This window comes from Myotis brandtii, unplaced genomic scaffold (genome assembly GCF_000412655.1).
Source record: "Myotis brandtii unplaced genomic scaffold, ASM41265v1 scaffold959, whole genome shotgun sequence".
Taxonomy (NCBI): Eukaryota; Metazoa; Chordata; class Mammalia; order Chiroptera; family Vespertilionidae; genus Myotis; species Myotis brandtii.
The window spans coordinates 777,948-784,480 of NW_005371966.1; the positions used below are offsets into that span (position 1 = coordinate 777,948).

General features: G+C 46.9%; 1 protein-coding gene across 1 annotated transcript in view; it reads right to left on the reverse strand.

Annotated features, from left to right (window-relative positions):
* PLXNB3 (plexin B3) overlaps positions 1 to 1,353 on the reverse strand; it is an 18,308-nt gene extending 16,955 nt beyond the window's left edge. The window contains exon 1 of the mRNA XM_005886144.2: positions 1,246 to 1,353. The gene's annotated coding sequence lies outside the window, so the exon portion shown is untranslated. The remainder of the gene's footprint in view (positions 1 to 1,245) is intronic.
* Between the last annotated feature and the right edge of the window lie 5,180 nt (positions 1,354 to 6,533).

The following is a 6,533-nucleotide window of genomic DNA, read 5'->3' on the forward strand; positions in this document are numbered from 1 at the left end:
CCACAGCTGGCAGCTTTGTCAATAGTGGCCGGGCCAAGGGAGCCCTGCCTCCACCTCAACAATGTCCCCTCTGTCCAGAGGCCAGGGACCCACTATCTGGTGCTCTCCCCCCACCCCACCCCGGCTGTTCTGGCCAGGGGGCTCCCTGCCACTCCCCACCCTCAGAGAGACACCCCCTGGGATCTGGGGACAAAGGGACAGGGTTTCCTCCAGCCAGAAAAATGAGAGCCACACAGCCGGCCCCACCCCTGTGGTGTCAGCCAGCGAGCTCCTCCTTGTGAACAGCTCAGGGGAGGCCCCAGAGCCCCCATGGGAGGGTCAGGGCGCTCAGTCCCTGCAATGCCAGACTCAGCCTTAGTAGCCTTGGTGCCTGGCTGGAGTGCCAGCCCTGGCCCTCAATGCCGGCCTTTGTCCGGACTGGGGGCAGGGGAGACGCTGACAAAGGCAAGGCGTCCAGGACACTTTCCCCCCAACACCCCCACCCCTTTGGCCCAGAATAAGAACTGGCCCATCCAGCCCCACCTCTGGGGACCGGCAAAGTCGTGCCAGGTACATCCTGGTGGTGGTGCACAGTGCCAGCAGAGGATGCACAGGAAGGGGTGGGGGGCATGGCCCACAGGAACTCAACCCTGAGCTTCAGGCATGGCAACTGGTCGCTGGCGGTGCCCCTCCCCCTCCCCCAAGGAAACACCATTCCAGGAAGGGCCTACATCCCCCTCCATGCTTGGGGCGGGGAAAGGAGTGTCCTTTGGCAGTTGGCTGCCTTGCCACCCTCACAGGGCACCGTGTGCACAGCAAGCCAGCAGAGCCAGGGCTCTGCCCCAAGGCGCAGGGGCAGGTGTGCAGAGATTGGAGACCCTGCCTTCACCACGGTGAGCTGCAGCAGCAGGCTCTGGGCAAGGTGGCAGCAGCAGTTTTGCCGCCACCTGGCTGGGCCAGTTGGGTGGCTGTGGGGGCAGGGAGCCAGGCGGGCCACTTCCCTACCCTGTGCCCTGCCCTTGGCAGCGCCAGCTCTTCCATTTGGGGGGCAGAAGTACGGGGTCCTACTTCCCAGAGGTGTGCTGTGCCCCTTAGGCATCAGGAGGTGCCATCACAGGGCTGGCCCCTGAAGGCCTTTCCCGGATGAGAGTTAGTTGGCCCTGTGGACCCCTGGCTTCTCTCAGGTCCCAGCACAGCCCGAGGTGGTGCTCCCCAATCCAGAGGCCCCTGCACCCCTTGCTCTCACCAGCCCTGGTTCTTGCCTACCTGGGTGGGCCGCGGGCAGGGGCTGAGGAGCAGCTGGTGCCAGAAGTGCGTCTCCGTGGAGCCCCGGCCTCCCTCCCCACAATGCAATCGTGCCCAACCGGACTCATCCTGGCGGATGAGGCAGCCCAGCCCCTCCCCATCCACCCCTTTGCCCAACAGCGCAGGGCGGTTGCTGCTGCCCTCTGCTGGCCTTGATAGGCATGGCAGAGGCTGTGGGCACCTGGCTGGAGCAGGTGAGAACAGGGTGGTGCCCTCCCATTGAGTCGTCAGGGGAGCATTCTATAGCCTTCCAGGAAGTGCCTTCTGGGTGCCAGGCTCGAGCCTGGCATTGGCACCGTTCAGAGAAAAAGCCCACTTCCACATGCTCAAGTGTTTTCTGGGTCTCGGGCAGAACGACTTGCCAACAGTTAAGGCCCCACTGCCAGAAAAGCCCATCTGTGGAGGGCATCTCAAGGCACAGGGAGGAGAAGTCACAGCTAGAGGCACTCAGGGTCTCAGGAAGAGGAAGTGAGGTTTAAGCGAACCTTAAACCAATGCTGCGACTATGGCCCTCCTCAGGAGGTCTGGGGCTGGGCTAAGTCCATGGTTCCCAACGTGGAGCACACGCCCCACAGGGGGGCAATTTGATTTTTAAGGGGGCAATTCGAGAATGAGTTACCAACAGTGATTTTTTTTGCATTTCTTATGGTTCTAGGGGCCTCATATACAATATATAAATATATAGTGACCTATTTATGTATTTCAGTTCTCTATTATATGTTTTGAAACTATTTGCTATTTTTTTCATATCACTTCATATTATTTATTTTTAATTTTTTAAAAAATATTTTTAATTGATTTTTTACAGAGAGGAAGGGAGAGGGATAGAGAGTTAGAAATATCGATGAGAGAGAAACATCGATCAGCTGCCTCCTGCACACCCCCCTACTGGGGATGTGCCCGCAACCAAGGTACATGCCCTTGACCGGAATCAAACCTCGGACCCTTCAGTCCACAGGCTGATGATCTATCCACTGAGCCAAACTGGTTAGGGCTCACTTCATATTATTATTATCATTTTTAAAAAACAATTTCTTAGTGATTTCTTCCTCAGTACTTCAACCTTCCTTTCGTTCTTCTGTTTTTCTCTTTCATGGATGCCATGTTCTTTGGAAGCTTGTTTAGACCAAGTGAATAGCCTTTTAGGCTTCCTCCACGTGAATAGGAGTTACTTTTTGAATAATAAGAATCATATGTCACAGGGGGGCATCAGGATTTCAGAGATGCTTAGGTGGGGCATGGCCAAAGAAAGGTTGGGACCCACTGGGCTAAGTGTTCAGGTATATTAACTCATTCAGTCCTTCCACTGGCCCCAGAAGGGGATATAGCTATTTCCCCCAGTTCACAGGAGAGGAAACTGAGCCATAAGAGGTTAAGAAACTTACACAAGGTTGCACAGCTAGCCCAGCCGGCATAACTTAGTGATTGAGCGTCGACCTATGAACCAGGAGATCACGGTTCAATTCCCAGTGAGGGCACATGCCCGGGTTGGGAGCTTGATCCCAGTGGGGGGCGTGCAGGAGGCAGCTGATCAATGATTCTCTCTCATCATTGATGTTTCCGTCCCTCTCCCCTCTCCCTTCCTCTCTGAAATCAATAAAAATATATTTTTTAAAAAAGGTTGCACAGCTACTAAGTGGCAAGGCTAAGAGTCCACCACAGGGCCCCTGCACTTAACCATGAGGCCACGTGGCCCTGGACCATGAACGTGGCAGGCTTTGGAAGGAGGAGAGATAGGGACTGCTGAGGCTGTCTGCAGGTGACATGCCCATGGGTGTTTCCCTCTTCCTGGGGCACAAGGTTAGTCGGGTAGGCTTTGAGGATGCAGAGGTCAGCAAATCAGGGAGAACTTGGACTTATCTGGTGCCTTTCTTTTTCTTCACACTTTACCAACACTTGCACTTAGTACTTTGACCTAGTACTTAGTACTTTCTGTCAATATGAGGGGTGTGAAGTGGTTGGTGTGCCTTGCTGCTTATTTTTTCGTGGGTTTTTGTTGTTGTTGTTGTTGTTAATCCTCACCTGAGGATATTTTGTCTATTGCTTTTCAGAGAGTGGAAGGGAGGGAAGGAGGGAGGGAAGGAGAGAAAGAGAGAGAGAGAGAGAGAGAGAGAGAGAGAGAGAGACATTGATGTGAGAGAGATACATTGACTGGTTGCCTTCCACATGTGCCTGGCGGGGAATGAACCTGGTATGTGCCCTTAACTGGGAATTGAACCTGCAACCCTTTGGTGCGTGGGCCGATGCTTTAACCACTGAGTGCGCTGGCCAGGGCTTTCCTCTTCTGCGAAATGCCTGATCATGTCTTTGTCAATTTTTCTATATGAATTGTCTTTTCCTTACTATTTTGAGAGAGTCTTTACTGGTATATATTCTAGATACCAATCCTTGGTCTGTTATGTCTTCTCCCTGCCCATTACTTGTCTTCTCAGTTTGCCTATAGCATCGTTAGATGAAGAAGTCTTAAATTTGAATATAATTACATTTATTGATCTTCTATTTTATGGTTTGTCATTTTTGTCTTGTTTAAGAAATCCTCCCCTATCCAAGAGCATAGAGATTTCCTCATGTGTTCTTTTCTGAATATGTTTCTAGGTTTTCATATTCAGGACCTTAATCCATAGAATGGGTTTGTTTGTATATGGTGTGAGGTAGAGATCATGTTTTATATTTTTCCACATTGGTGTCTATTGTCCATACCCCATTAATCAGCCCATCCTTCTGCACAAATGTGTGGTGAGCCCTTGGTCATATGCCACATCCCATGTCTATGTGAGCATGGCTTCTTCTGTCCATTGGGTTTACTCGCCTACCCTGTTGTACTTACTAGAGCTTTAAAGCAAGTCTTCATTCTTGGGAGTCTCTTCTTTTTTATTCTCTTTCTATTTCTCTTTTTTTTCTTCCTTGTGCTTCCCCTTCATTTGTTACTCCTCCTTCTTCTCCTCCTCATCGTTCACAATTATCTCGCTTATTCTAGGACCTCCAGTTTCCCTTAGAAGTTTAAGAAACAGCCCTGGCCTGCTTGGCTCAGTGGATAGAGCGTCAGCCTGTGGACTGAGGGGTCCCAGGTTCGATTCCGGTTAAGGGCACATGCCTGGGTTTCGGGCTCCATCCCCAGTGGGGGGTGTGCAGGAGGCAGCCAATCAATGATTCTCTCTCATCATTGATGTTTCTATCTCTCTCTCCTTCTCCCTTCCTCTCTGAAATCAATAAAGAAATATATTTTTTAAAAGAAGAAGTTTAAGAAACAGATTGTCAAGTTCCAGAGAAACCTCTGGTGGGACTTTTTTGAATTTTGAATCACTTTGGAGACTAGCTATCTCTAAAATATTGAGTTTCCTTCTGTATGAGCATAGTACATCTCTCTATTTATTAAGATCCTTTCAATACATTTCCCCCTAAAGGAATTGAACATCATTTGTTAGATTTATTACTAGAGACTTGGTTTTTTTGTGCCATTATAAATGCTATTTTTTTAAATTCACCTTCTGGATTGTGTTGCTGGTATATAGAAACACACTTTTTGTGTATGGATTTTGTATCAAACAACTTTGTAAACTCCTGTATTAAGTCTAATAATTCTTTCTGGATTCCCTTTGTGAATTCTTTTTGTTTTTTTACTTACATAATTTTTAAAATAAATATATTTTTATTGATTTCAGAGAGGAAGGGAGAGAGAGAGAGAGAGAGTTAGAAACATCAATGATGAGAGAGAATTATTGATAGGCTGCCTCCTGCACCCCCCACACTGGGGATTGAGCCCCCAACCTGGGCATGTGCCCTGACCAGGAATTGAGCCCTGACCTCCTGGTTCATAGGTCAATACTCAAATACTGAGCCACACTGGCCAGGCTCAAACATCATTCTTTTGCATGTGATTATTCAGTTTCCCCACAACCATTTATTGAAGAGACTGTCTTCTCTCTATTGAATGGTCTTGGCTCCATTGTTGAAGATCAGTTGACTATATAAGTGAGGATTTCTTTCTAGGCTTTATTCCGTCCCATTGGTCTATTTGTCTTCATGCCAGTACCACACTGTTTTAATTCCTATAGTTTTGTAATATGTTTTAAAATCAGGAAGTGTCTACTTTCTTTAGGATTATTCTATTGTGGTTTTTCTAACTTCCTGAGTTGGTGCTCCTCTTATTCATTTTAAGGCTATACATTTCCTCCTAAGTACTGCTGGGCTACATCCCATGAGTTTTCATGTGTAGTTTTTTTTCATTGTTGTTCAGTTCTGTTTTTAGATTTCCATGTACATTTAAATTTCCAAACATTTAGGAGGACTTATTTTAGTATTGTTACCAATTTATGAGTTTATTCTATCACAGCTTGAGAACATGATCTGAACAATACCAATTCTTTCAGTATTTGTTGAGATTTATTTTGTGGCTCAGGACATGGTGAGTTATAGTAAATGTTCTAGGTGAACTGATAAGAATGTGTAGTCTTTAGTTTTGGAAAGCCCATTCATCAAGTTTGTTCATTCCCTCCCCCTATATTCTTACAAGTTTTGTCTGCTTGAGCTGCCAATTGTAGTGAGAGGTGGTATAATTTATTGTGGTGAATGTACTAATTTATTAATTTTTCCTTTTCCTTTTTTGTTTTATATACATTCGAGGCTCTGTCATTAGGCAGGTATGCACACGTTCACAATGATTAATGCTGCAAATGAATTATTTACTTAATCATTATGCAGCAATCTCTTTAATTCCTAATAATATTTGTGCCCTGAGGTCTACTTTGTCTGACATTAATTTATCTTCACTAACTTCCTTTAGGATGGTATTTGCCAGGTTGTCTCTTTCCATCCATATCAAATAGGGTTTGGTGGCAGATCACAGAACCATTCTAGTTATTTAAGTTTTTGTTGTTGTTTTTTAAAGGATTTATGTTCAGGTAGGGATGACTTACATAATCTTGGGAAGAAATGGAGGAACAACTCAACAACTCCCCACCTTCTTTAAAAATTTTTTAAAAATTGATTTCAGAAAGGAAGGAAGAGGGAGAGAGAGAGAGAAACATCAATGATGAGAGAGAATCGTTGATCGGCTGCCTCCTGCACACCCCACACTGGGGATTGAGCCCACAACCCAGGCATATGCCCTGACCGGGAATCGAACTGTGACCTCCTGGTTCATAAGTTGACACTCAACCACTGAGCTGGGCAACAACTCTCCACCTTTTCATTTACCACTTCCCTGGAATCAGGAACGAATCCTAACCTCAAAACTTCGATAAAATGCA